General features: G+C 38.0%; 1 protein-coding gene across 5 annotated transcripts in view; it reads left to right on the plus strand.

Moving 5' to 3' along the window:
- Positions 1-14307, plus strand: part of Slc4a10 (solute carrier family 4 member 10) — a 279408-nt gene that overhangs the window by 137025 nt on the left and 128076 nt on the right. The gene's annotated exons all lie outside the window — the stretch shown is intronic.

The following is a 14307-nucleotide window of genomic DNA, read 5'->3' on the forward strand; positions in this document are numbered from 1 at the left end:
TGTGCAAATCTAAGGTATACATCACTGGAGACTGCACTGGTTCCTGGGAGGTCTCTAGGCAATGTAACTTCCTGAGCATCACTTTTGTCTGTTTCTTTAGGACCAAACTTCTACTTTTAATCTCGTTCTACAATGGCTCAAATTAAATACTCAGTCACATGCTGAAATTTACACCATTTTCTAAATGCCATCACAATTCAGATTTGATATTCTGCATAGTGACAATATGTGGTATTTCTATGCTGAAAGAAAGCTTCAATGAAACATTTTGATGACTTAAATGTTTTTCTTACTTGGAAGAAATCTAAAAAATATCAGACATTACTGCAAGTGCCTCAAAATTTACTTTCCAAATACATGCAGAATAGAGAATAGTTCTAAGGAATAGGAGGTTTGTCTGCTGGGAATATGGGTGTTTCACATCATTAAAGAGGGGTATGGGTCAGTGAAACCTGGAATAATTTGAGCTAAAATTTCTACTTCAGTCACCGATTTAACAATGTCTTTGGAGAAGCATTTGAAGTTTAGTACTCTCTTTTTCCTTTGCTTTTAATGGATTTTTAAAATTTATATTTCAAATGTTTGCCCCTTTCCAGGTTTCCCTTCCAGAAACCCCATGTCCTATCCCCATGTCCCTGCTTCTGTGAGGATGCTCCCCCCACCCACCTACTTCCTCCTGCTTCCCTGCCCTGGAATTCCCTTATACTGGAACATTGAGCCTTCTAAGGAACAAGGGTCTTTCCCATTGAAGCCCTGCAAGGCTATCCTCTACTACATATGCAGCTAGAGCCATGGTTCATTTCATGTGTATCTTTGGTTGTTGGTTTAGTCCCTGGGAGATATGGGGGTTCTGGTTGGTTGATATTGTTCTTCCTATGGGGTTGCAAACCCCTTCAGCTCCTTCAGTCCTTTCTCTAACTCCTCCACTGGGGACTCTGTCCTCAGTGGAATAGTTGGTGCCAGCATCCACCTTTGTAGTTGTCAGATCTGGCAGAGCCTCTCAGGAGACAGCTATACCAGGCTCCTGTCAGTAAGGACTCCATGTCATCTGCAATAGTGTCTGGGTTTGATGACTGTATATGGGATGGATTCCTAGGTGGGGCAGTCTCTGGATGGCCTGCCCTTCAGCCTCTGCTTGACACTTTGTCTCTGTATTTTCTCCGGTGAGTATTTTGTTCCGCCTTCTAAAAAGGACTGAAGCATCCATACTTTGGTCTTCATTCTTCTTGAGCTTCATGTGGTCTATGAATTGTATCTTGAGTATTCTGAGCTTTTGGGCTAATATCCACTTATCAGTGAGTGCATACCATGTGTGTTCTTTTGTGATTGGGTTATCTCACCGAAGATAATATTTTCTAGTTTCATTCATTTGCCTAAGAATTTCATGTAGTCATTGTTTTTAAAAGCATAGTAGTACTCCATTATGCAAATGTACCACATTTTCTGTATCATTTCCTCTGTTGAAGGGCATCTGGGTTCTTTCCAGCTTCTGGCTATTATAAATAAGGCTGCGATGAACATAGTGGAGCACACATCTTTTTTATATGTTGGGGCATCTTTTGGGTATATGTCCAAGAGAGGTATAGCTGGATCCTCAGGCAGTTCAATGTCCAATTTTCTGAGGAACCTCCAGACTGATTTCCAGAGTGGTTGTACCAGTTTGCAATACCACCAACAATGGAGGAAAGTTTCTCTTTCTCCACATCCTCACCAGTATCTGCTGTCACCTGAGTTTTTAATCTTAGCCATTCTGACTGGTGTGAGGTGGAATCTCAGGGTTGTTTTGATCATCTCCCTGATGACTAAGGATGTTGAACATTTCTTTAGGTGCTTCTCAGCCATTCGGCATTCCTCAGCTGTGAATTCTTTGTTTTGCTCTGTAGCCCATTTTTTAACAGGATTATTTGGTTCTCTGGAGTCTAACTTCTTGTCCTCTTTGTATATTTTGGATATTAGCACTCTATCCAATGTAGAATTGGAAAAGATCTTTTGCCAATCTGTTGGTTGCCATTTTATCCTATTGACAGTGTCCTTTGCATTATAAAAGGTTTGCAATTTTATGAGGTTCCATTTCTCAATTCTTGATCTTAGAGAATAAGCCACTGTTGTTCTGTTCAGGAAATTTTCTCCTGTGCCCGTGTGTTCGAGGCTCTTTCCCACAATCTCTTCTATTACTTTCAGTGTATCTGGTTTTATGTAGAGATCTTTGATCCACTTGGACTTGAACTTTGCACAAGGAGATAAGAATGGGTCAATTTGCATTCTTCTACATGGTGACATCCAGTCTAATGTGCACCATTTGTTGAAAATGCTCTTTTTTTCCATTGGATGGTTTTAGCTCCTTTGTAAAAAATCAAGTGACCATAGGTGTGTGGGTTCATTTCTGGGTCTTCAATTGTGTTCCACTGATCTGGTCTGTCTCCGTATCGTACCATGCAGTTTTTATCACGATTGCTCTGTAGTACAGTGTGAGGTCAGGGATGATGATTCCCCCAGAAGTTCTTTTATTGTTGAGGATAGTTTTCACTATCCTGGGTTTTTTTGTGATTGAAAATGAATTTGCAAATTTCTCTTCTAACTCTATGAAGAATTGAGTTGGAATTTTGATAGGGATTGCATTGAATCTGTAGATTGTTTTTGGCAAGATAGCCATTTTTACTATATTAATCCTGCCAATTCATAAGCATGGGAGGTCTTTCCATCTTCTGAGATTGTCTTCAATTTCTTTCTTCAGAGACTTGAAGTTCTTGTCACACAGATCTTTCACTTGGTTGGTTAGAGTCACACTGAGAAGTTTTTTATTATTTGTGACTATTGTAAAGGGTGTCATCTCCCTACTTTCTTTCCCTGACTCTTTATCCTTTGAGTAGAGGAAGTTTACTGATTTGTTTGAGTTAATTTTATATCCAGCCACTTTGCTGAAGTTATCAGGTTTAGAATGTATCCCTTTGACCTCTTTTTTTTTTTTTTTTTTTGTCTAATTGTTCTGGCTAGTACTTCAATAACTATATTGAATAGGTAGGAAGAGAGTGGACAACCTTGTCTAGTCCCTGATTTTAATGGGATTGCTTCAAGTTTCTCTCCATTTAGTTTAATGTTAGCTACAGGTTTGCTGTATATGGCGTTTACTATGTTTAGGTATTAGCCTTGAATTCCTGATCTTTTCAAGACTTTAAACATGAAGTGGTGTTGAATTTTGTCAAGTGCTTTGTCAGCATCTAATGAGACGATCATGTGTTTTTTCTTTGAGTTTGTTTATACAGTAGATTATGTTGTTGGATTTTCATATTGAACCATCCCTGCATTCCTGGGCTGAAGCCTACTTGATCATGTTGGATGATTTTTTTTTTTGATGTGTTCTTGGATTCAGTTTGCAAGAATTTTATTGAGTATTTTTGCGTTGATATTCATCAGGGAAATTGGCCTGAAGTTTTCTTTCTTTATTGGGTCTTTGTGTGATTCAGGTACAAGTGGAATTGTAGATTTATAGAAAGGATTGGGTAGTGTTTCTTCTTTTTCTATTTTTTGAAGACCTGATGACTTCTGCACTAAGCTCATCTGGTCCTGTGCTTTTTTTTTTTTTTTTTTTTTTTTTTTTTTTTTTTGGTTGGGAGACTTTAATGACTACTTATATTTCTTTAGAAGTTACAGGAGTGTTTAGATATTTCATTGAGTCCTGATTTAAATTTGGTACTTGACATCTGTTTGGAAAATTGTCCATTTCGTCCAGATATTTCAGTATAGGCTTTTGTAATAGGATCTGATGACTTTTTGAATTTCCTTAGATTCTCTTGTTAAGCCTCTCTTTTCATTTCTGATTTTGTTAATTTGGATACTGTCTCTGTACCCTCTGCTTAGTCTGCCTAAGGATTTATCTATCTTGATAATTTTCTCAAAGAACCAGCTCCTGGTTTTGTTGATTCTGTGTATAGTTTGCTACTTTGTTGATTTCAACCCTGAGTTTGATTATTTGATTATTTCTTACCATCTACTCCTCTTGGGTGTATTTGCTTCCTTTTGTTCTAGAGCTTTCAAAGGTGCTCTCAACCTGCTAGTGTATGCTCTCTCCAGCTCCTTTTGGAGGCACTCAGAGTTATGAGTTTTCCTCTTAGCATTGCTTTCATTATGTTCCATAAGTTTGGGTATGTTGTGTCTTCATTTTCATTAAATTCTAAAATGTTTTTAATTTCTTTCTTTATTTCTTCCTTGACAAAGTTATCTTTGAGTAGAGTATTGTTCAGCTCCCATGTATATGTGGGCTTTTTTGTTATTTTTGTTGATATTGAAGAACGTCCTTAGTCTTTGGTGATCTGCTGGGATGCATGGGATTATTTCAGTCTTCTTGTATCTGTTGAGACATGTTTTGTGACTGGTTATATAATCAATTTTGGAGACAAAAATCATAAGGTGCTGAGAAGAAGATATATTCCCTTGCTTTAGGATGAAATATTCTATAGATATTTGTAATATCCATTTGGTTCGTAACTTCTGTTAGTTTCCCTTTGTTTTTATTTAGTTTTTGTTTCTATGATGTGTTCATTGATGAGAGTAGAGTGTTGAGTTCTCCCACTATTATTGAGTGAGCAACAATGTGTGATTTCAGCTTTAGTAAAGTTTAGGAATGTAGGTGCCCTTGAATTTATAGCATAGATGTTTAGAATTGAGAGTTCATCTTTGTAGATTTTTTCCTGTGATGTGTATGAACTCTCCTTCCTTATGTTCTTTGATAACTTTTGTTTGAAAGTTGAATTTATTTGATATTAGAATGGGTACTCCAGATTGTTTTTTGGGACCAATTGCTTGTAAATTTTTTTCTAGCCTTTTACTCTGAGATAGTGTGTGTATTTGTCACTGTGTGTTTCCTGTATACAACAAAATCTGGATCCAGTTTAAGTATCCAGTCAGTTAGTCTATGTCTTTTTATTGGGGGAATCGAGTCTATTGCTGTTAAGAGATATTAAGGAAAAGTGATTGTTGCTTCCTGTTATTTTTGTTGTTATGTTTGGAATTATGGCTATATTCTTTTAGGTTTTTGAAAGATTACTTTCTTGCTTTTTTTAGGATATAGTTTCACTCCTTGTGTTGGAATTTTTCCATATATTATCTTTTGTAGGGCTGATTTTGTGGAAAGACATTATAAAATTTGTTTTTGTCATGAAATATCTTGATTTCTCCATGTATGTTAATTGAGAGTTTGCTGGGTATAGTAGCCTGGGCAGGCATTTGTGTTCTCTTATAGTCTATATGACATCTGCCCAGAATCTTCTGGCTTTTACAGTCTCTGGTGAGAAGCCTGGTATAATTCTGATATGTCTGCCTTTATATGTTACTTCACCTTTTTCCCTTACTGCTTTTAATATTCTTTCTTTGTTTTGTGCCTTTGGTGTTTTGCCTATTATGTGATGGGAGGAGATTCTTTTCTGCTTCAATTTATTTGGAGTTCTTTAGGCTTCTTGCATGTTTATAGGCATTTTTTCTTTAGGTTAGAGAAGTTTTCTTCTATAATTTTATTAAAGATATTTACTGCCCTTTAAGTTTGGAATCTGTGCTCTCTTCTATACCTGTTATCCTTAGGTTTGATCTTCTCATTGTTTACCGGATTTCCTGGATGTTTTGGGTTAGAATCTTTTTGCGTTTTACATTGTCTTTGACGGTTGTGTCGATGTTATCTATGGTATCCTCTGCCCCGAAGATTCACTCTTTTATCTCTTGTATTCTGTGGTGATGCTTGCATCTATGACTCCTGATCTCTTTCCTAGGTTTTCTATCTCCATGTTTGTTTCCCTTGTTATTTCTTCATTGTTTCTATTTTTCTTTCTAGATCCTGGATGGTTGTGTTCCTTTCCTATTTGGTTGCATTTTCCTGTAATTCTTTAAGGAATTTTTATGTTTTCTCTTTAAGGGCTTCTGCCTGTTTACCTGTGTTCTGTATTTCTTTAAGGGAGTTATTTATATCCTTCCTAAAGTCTTCTATCATCATCATGAGATGTGATATTAAATTCAAATCCTGCTTTTCTCATGTGATGAGGTACCCGGGAATTGCCATAGTGGGAGAACTGGGTTCTGATGATGCCAAACAGCCTTGGTTTCTGTTGCTTATGTTCTTGCACTTGCCTCTTGCCGTCTGGTTATCTCTAGTGCTACCTGCCTTTGCTCTCTCTGACTGGAGCCTGTCTTTCCTGTGGACTTGGTTGTGTCGGAACTCTTCAGAGTCCAGCTGTTCTGTGACCCTGACACTCTGGGATCTTGAGATACTGGGCGTGTCAGAGCTCCTGGGAATCAAGCTTCCTCTAGGATCCTGAAATCCTCACGTGACCAAGCTCCTAAGATCCCGGTGTGTCAGAGCTCCTGGGAGTCAAACTTTTCTCTAGGTTTTGCAGGAGTGGGTGGGAAGCCAGAGCCCTGGCTTTGCTCCACGCATAGGTGCAAGCTGGAAGGAACCAGAGCCTCTGGTTGGGAGGGAGTTTGTGTTTTTCTGGTTCCTGTAGGAGTCCCAATTACACTGGGTGTTGGGAAAGATGTTGTAGCCTCAACTGTGATCTTGAGTGTGTCAGAGCCCCAGTGCTCCTGGATGTGTCCATTCCCCTGGGAGTCGAGCTTCCTCTGGGATCCTAGGTGCTTTAGAGCACCTGGACCTTTTCTGCATGTTGTAAGGGTGGATACAGAGCCGGCACCCAGTTCTGCTCAGGGTACAGATTCAGACTGGAAGGAACCCATGCCACTGACTGGGTGGGTGGGTGTTCCTGTGTCTCTGGGTGTTGGAGGAACCAGTTCCTCCAGGTGTCGGAGGAGATATTGTGGACTCTCCTGTGATCCTGGGCATTTTAGCACTTGGGAGTTGGACTCCCTCTGGGTGTCATAGGAGTAGGTGCAGAGCCAGTGCCCCGTGTGTGCTCCAGGTGCAGGTACAAACTGTGATCCTGGGTGTGTAAGAGTGCCTGGGAGCTGAACTTCCTCAGGGCATTGTCGGACTGGGTGCAGAGCCAGAGCCCAAGGGCTTCTCAGGGCCCAAACTTTTACTTTTATGTGGGAATAGCAGTAAGTATTTTAGGATGACCAGTTTGAAGCATGAACTTATAGTCAGTGAAAATACGAATGACTGTGAGAGAAATTCAGAAAAATTCATTTCCTCCCCTTCAGCCTCTCAAAGAATGTTACAAGAAATATCACAAGGATTATGTTAGTTAATACTGGTTAATCTATAAGTAGTAGAAATAAATATGAAAATATAAACTCTATTAGTCACTCATTTAAAATATGGCATGCAAAGATATTTTATATATTACATGTCCTTGAAATTAGATAGAGGACTTTTCTAGGTTTAGCTGAATTAACAACTATCTGATCTGATTCCAAAATTCCCTCTGCCTTTGCCAGTTAACTACTCTTATTCCTCTATGAAGTCTTGATGGTCTTTCTTTTTTTGGGGGGTGGGGTCTGAGTTACCTCACTCAGGATGATATTTTCTAGGAAATCCATTTGCCTGCAAAACACAGAATGTCCTTGTTCTTAATAGCTGAGTAGTAATCTATTTTGTAAATGAACCACATTTTCTGCATCCTTTATTCTGCTGTGGGACATCTGGGTTATTTTCAGCTTCTGGCTATCACAAATAAGGCCACTATGAACACAGTGGGACATGTGCTCATGTGGCATGGTTGTGTGTCTTTTGGGTATGTGCCCAAGAGTGGTATAGCTGGGTTTTCAGGTAGATCTATTTCCAATTTTCAGAGGAACCTCCAGACTGATTTCCAGAGTGGTTGTACCAGTTTGCAGTCCCTCCAGCAATGGAGGATAGTCCTCTTTCTCCACATCCTCTCCAACATGGGCTGTCACTTGTGGTTTTGATCTTAGCCACCTGATTAGTGTTAAGACTGTTTTGTTGTTGTTGTTGTTGTTTGATTTTGTTTGGTTTATGAATTTGGGTGCCATTGTGTTTGGTTAATGAGTGATTACAATTGCATTATTTTCTTGGTGGATTTTTTATGTGTGTAGTATCCTCTATCACATCTGGTTAATCTTAGCGTGAAGTCTAGTTAATCACATATTAGAATGCATGTTTCCTGGGTCCATTTGCTTAGAATATCTTTCTCCATTATTTTATCCTGAGTTGATGTATAGCCTTTATAGTGAAGTGTGTTTCATGGATGGAGCAGAAAGGTGGATCCTGTTTCAAATCAAGTCTATTAGTCTATGTTTTTTTATTGGAGAATTAGTATTTAGAATTATTGGTGAGCAGGGTATATTGATCTCTGTTATTTCTTGCTATGTTGTGGCTTTGTACCCTCTTTTGATTTATAGTTTGGGGAGAAAATATATATCCTTTGTGACTTCTTGGATGGGTCTAACCTCTTCTGGCTGAAAAATTCTTTTTAGCACCTTGTATAATGTTGTATTACTAGACAGAAATTGTGTAAAACTGGTTTTCTTGTGGACTTTTTTCTTTATTGATTGTGATTGATAGTTTTGCTGAGTGTAGTTTTCTGGTCTGACATCTGTGGTCTCTCAGAGCTTATATAATGTTCATCCATCCAGGCTCTTCTGCTTTTTCTAGTCTCTTTTGAGAAATCATGTGTCTCCCAAAGGGCTTACTTTTATATTTTCCTTTGCTTTTTTCTCTTGCAGCTTTTAAAATCCTTTGTTCTGAACATTTAGTATTTTAATTGTTATATATCATAAGGAATTCATTTTCCGGCCCTGTCTATTTAGTGCTCTCTGCGATTACTGTATTTTGATAGACAACTCCTTCAGATTGGTGAAATGTTTTTCTATGATTTTGTTACTATATATATGTGTTGGTCAGGCTTTCTTCTTCTATCCCTATTATTTGTAGGTTTAGTCCTTTCATGGTATTATAGATTTGTGTATAGACGTGTGTAAACATGCTTTGTGCCCAGGTTTTTTAGATTTAACCTTATTTTGGTTGAGCTATCCATCTATTATATTTTGTTTTCAATATTCTAAGATGTTTTCCTTTATGTCTTGTAATCTATTGGTGAGGCTTCCCTTTGAGTAAGCCTCCTTTTTTTTTGGATTTTTTTTATTGACATTTCAAATGCTATTCCCTTTCCCAGTTTCCCAGACATAAGGCCCCTACCCCCTCCCTTCTTCTATAAGGGTGTTCCCTCCCCAACCACCCCCTCTTCCCGCCATCCCCCACATTCCCCTACACTGGGGGGTCCAGCCTTGGCAGAACCAAAGGCTTCTCCTTCCACTGGAGCCCAACAAGGCCGTCCTCTGCTTCATATGCAGCTAGAGACATGAGTCAGTCCATGTGTAGTCTTTGGGTAGTGGTTTAATCCCTGGGAGCTCTGGTTGGTTGGTATTGTTGTTTTTATGGGGTTGCAATCCCCTTCAACTCTTTCAATCTTTTCTCTAATTCCTCTAACAGGGATCCTCTTCTTAGTTCAACGATTTCCTTCTAGCATCCGCCTCTGTATTTGACATGCTCTGGCTGTGCCTCCAGGAGACAGAAATATTCGGTTCCTGTCAGTGTGCACTTTTTAGCCTCATCAATCTTATCTAGTTTTGGTGGCTGTATGTATATGGGCTGTATACCCATGTGGGGCAGGCTCTGAATGGCCATTCCTTCAGTCTCTGCTCCAAACTTTGCCTCCATATCCCCTCCTATGATTATTTTTGTTCCCCTTTTTAAGAAGGAGTGAAGCATCCCCATTTTGGTCACCCTTCTTCTTGAGCTTCATGTTTATGGATTGTATCTTGGGTAATTTGAGCTTTTGAGCTAATATCCACTTATCAGTGAGTGCATACCATGTGTGTTTTTCTGTGATTGGGTTACTTCATTTAAGATGATATTTTCTAATTCAATCCATTTGCCTATGAATTTCATGAAGTTGTTGTTTTTTTTTATAGTACTCCGTTGTGTAGATTTACCGCATTTTCTGTATCCATTCCTCTGTTGAAGGGCATTTGGGTTCTTTCCAGCTTCTGACTGTTATAAATAAGGCTGCTATGAACATAGTGGAGTATCTATCTTTGTTGTGTGTTAGAGCATCTTTTGGGTGTATGTCCAGGAGAGGTATAGTTGGGTCCTGAGGTAGTGCAATGTCCAATTTTCTGAGGAACCTCCAGACTGATTTCCAAAGTGGGTGTATCAGCTTGCAGTCCCACCAAGAAAAGGCTGATAAGGTCTTTGGAAAGAGCTAAACTGGGTCTTTACCAAGAGGAAAAGTCCCAAGAAATGGAAGTAGGGTGGGAGGTGGGGGTCCTATAGGCAGGTTTTAGTAGGACAAATAATAAATTTGGAGACACAGGAATGAAGAGGGCTAGGGAGCCCTTGGGTCAACATATTTATTCCCTTAATGGTGTGTCTCCAGATTCAGTGAAAGACTGCTCAGAGGATAAGATCTCATTCATTAGACAAATTTCTCTGTGTTGTCATTTTTAATTCCACTGCATGTTTTAGTAAACATAAACACAGATTCTTAAGTTTGTTTATGTTATATTCTTGGCTGTAGTTTATATTTTAGTAGCCTATGATTTCAGAGGCTATGAAAAAATAAAATACCAATCATTTAAGGATACATGTTTATATTAACTAAAAGAATTTTTCTGTTTTGTTAGTAGCATGATTTATATAATATATAATATGCTACTTTAAAAATATAGTTTTGCCGGTTGTGGTTGTGCACGCCTGTAGGATTTGCTGAAGGAGGCAGAGGCAGGAGGATCACCAATTCGAGGCCAGCCTGGGCTAAAAATATAGTTTTAGCAGATACAAACAGGCATTGTACAATACAGTTAGAATTTCTTTCTTTCTTTTTTTTTTCAGCCTACACGATGCAGTTTATTTGGGAATCTGGTTTCAGTACTTCACATTCGAAATGTAAATAAGAAATACTCAAGTTAATAAGGAAAAACAGTTAGAATTTCTATTGGAACATAATCTAAATTCTTTTAAAGAAGTTAAAATATTGTTAGATGATCATGAAAAGAGTTTGATGAATAGCATATGATATCCATAAAATCATTTTTTGTGTGTTTTGAATTAAAAGCAGAGACAAGAAGGGATATGTTATTTTGTACCCAAGTAAATGCTCTCCTTCATAAGATAGATTATATTCATTTAGTAAATTGCGGTTTTATGCTATTGTTATTTTTATTGTGTCTTAGAGAAGTCTTTTAAATACCTGATCTATCACATACTTGCAAGTCCTCTTCAAAATTATGAGGTCTTGTTTTTTGCATATTTTGAGATTTGTACTTTGCAGGTATATTGTGACTTTATAAAGGGAAACACTAAGACTTCTTAAGTTCAAGCCTCATGTATTTAACAATCGAATTTTTAAGGGTGGATACATGCATATTATTCATCTATCTAAATTATTGATAAATAGTAAGCTGAAATGATGAGAAATACTAAAAGGAAAAATGATTTAGAGTTATTAGGATTATGGCAGTTTAAGGCATGCCTACTGTGAGGTACGGGGCTTGACAAACAAGTGGAAGGTTGAATAGGCTACTTTATACAACAAAAACAGCTATGCTGCATACCCTACACATATCCAACAAAAATATTGAACTCATTTCTTAGTATAACTGTGAAATTACAATTAATGTTACGTTTACAGTTACCCAATTTGTTGTTTATCCTAAAATGCAAGAAATAGAAAACCAACTAGAAATAATTTACTTGGCGAGATCTAGTTGGAAACATAAGATAACTATCTCTGAGATAGTATGTTTACTATCAGAAAAGATAGCACCAGATCCTGATCTCAGATAAAGTAGTTAAGAAATTCGTGTGGCACACCATTAAGTATATCTTTTTCTTCTTTTGAAAGGAGTTTATCAGTCTTGTTTTTAAAAACCTGCTTTACTTACTAAGTTCGCATCTTCTTTTGAAGAAGTAGTGAATCATGAGATTTATTGACTCAATTATTGCTCATCTTGTATATAATGTATTGACAAATTGCTTAAAATATGAGCTATTTTAATATTAATATTAGCAGCATTATTAATATCTACAAATAAAATATCTGGCCAGTGTTCAAAACTAACATGTAGTGCAAATGTAATTTATTTTTCTAATTTATAATATATTGAACATATAAAATTGTATATTACATATTGGTGAATTTTGCTGAGAATGATGAGCATTTAAAAAGATATGAATCTTGGTAGTTTTCTTGTGGTCTACATTGTTTAACACCAATTAATATCAGTGCTTTATTAACTATATTGTGATACATATAAGAGATAGAATTTGAAAATATATGACCTACAGAAATTTATACGTTAAAATTAGTTTTGTCCCTCTTTCTCCACATCCTTGCCAGCATTTGCTGTCACCTGACTTTTTGATCTTAGCCATTCTCACTGGTGTGAGGTGAAATCTCAGGGTTGTTTTGATTTGCATTTCCCTTATGACTAAAGATGTTGAACATTTCTTTAGGTGTTTCACGGTCATTCTGCATTCCTCAGCTGTGAATTCTTTATTTAGCTCTGAACCCCATTTTTAATAGGGTTATTTGTCTCCCTGCGATCTAACTTCTTGAGTTCTTTGTATATTTTGGATATAAGCTCTCTATCTGTTGTAGGATTGGTAAAGATCTTTTCCCAATCTGTTGGTTGCCATTTTGTCCTAACAACAGTGTCCTTTGCCTTACAGAAGCTTTGCAGTTTTATGAGATCCCATTTGCCAATTCTTGATCTTAGAGCATAAGCCATTGGTGTTTTGTTCAGGAAATTTTCTCCAGTGCCCATGTGTTTGAGATGCTTCCCCACTTTTTCTTCTATTAGTTTGAGTGTCTCTGGTTTGATGTGGAGGTTGCAGACTGGTACAACCATTCTGGAAATCAGTCTGGAGGTTCCTCAGAATATTGGACATTGAACTACCTGAGGACCAAGCTATACCTCTCTTGGACATTTACCCAAAAGATGCCCCAACATATAACAAAGACACGTGCTCCACTATGTTCATAGCAGCCTTATTTATAATAGCCAGAAGCTGGAAAGAACCCAGATGCCCTTCAACAGAGGAATGGATACAGAAAATGTGGTACATCTACACAATGGAATATTGCGCAGCTATCGAAAACAATACCTTTATGAATTTCATAGGCAAATGGATGGAACTGGAAAATATCATCCTGAGTCAAGTAACCTAATCACAGAAAAACACACATGGTATGCACTCATTGATACGTGGCTATTAGCCCAACTGCTTGAATTACCCTAGATGCACAGAACACATGAAACTCAAGAAGGATGACCATAATGCGAATGCTTCACTCCTTCTTTAAAAGGGGAACAAGAATACCCTTGGCAGGGAATTGGGAGGCAAAGTTTAGAACAGAGGCAGAAGGAACACCCATTCAGAGCCTGGCCCACATGTGGCCCATACATATACAGCCACCAAACTAGATAAGATGGATGAAGCAAAGAAGTGCAGTCTGACAGGAACCGGATGTAGATCTCTCCTGAGAGACACAGCCAGAATACAGCAAACACAGAGGCGAATGCCAGCAGCAAACCACTGAACTGAGAACGGGACCCCCGTTGAAGGAATCAGAGAAAGGACTGGAAGAGCTTGAAGGGGTTCGAGACCCCATATGAACAACAATGCCAACCAACCAGAGCTTTCAGGGACTAAGCCACTACCCAAAGACTATATATGGACTGACCCTGGGCTCCAACCTCATAGGTAGCAATGAATATCCTAGTAAGAGCACCAGTGGAAGGGGACGCCCTTGGTCCTGCCAAGGCTGGACCCCCAGTGAACGTGATTATTGGAGGATGGGTGGTAATGGGGGGAGGATGGGGAGGGGAACACCCATATAGAAGTGTAGGGGGAGGGGTTAGGAGGATGTTGGCCCAGAAACTGGGAAGGGGAATAATAATCAAAATGTAAATAAGAAATACTCAATTTAATAAATATATAAAATAAAATAAAAAAGCAATATTCTTTTGTACCATTAATTAAAATTTATGACACAAAAAATTAGTTTTGTCTCTCTTCACTTTATAGAATTAGTATGAGCAACTACTATATTCAATGAAAAATAAAAGATTTTCAAAGCTAATGTTTCATTTATTCAAGGGAATTCTGAGCCAGATGTAATGGTAACATGTATATTTCCAATGCTTGGAAGACTGAAGCAGGAATCAGAAAATCTTGTCTCATGTGACAGAATCAGGAAGTGTAGTGTGAACTTGGGTTGACAGTGAAGTTGTTTCCCTGTCTACTGCTAGACCTTTTGTAGGACAGAGCTATTGAAGTTGAAGAAAGAGAGGGTACTTTACAATTTCCCTACCTTGAACAACCTCTGCTTACTTAAGTTTCCC

This window comes from Rattus rattus, chromosome 5, assembly GCF_011064425.1.
Source record: "Rattus rattus isolate New Zealand chromosome 5, Rrattus_CSIRO_v1, whole genome shotgun sequence".
Taxonomy (NCBI): Eukaryota; Metazoa; Chordata; class Mammalia; order Rodentia; family Muridae; genus Rattus; species Rattus rattus.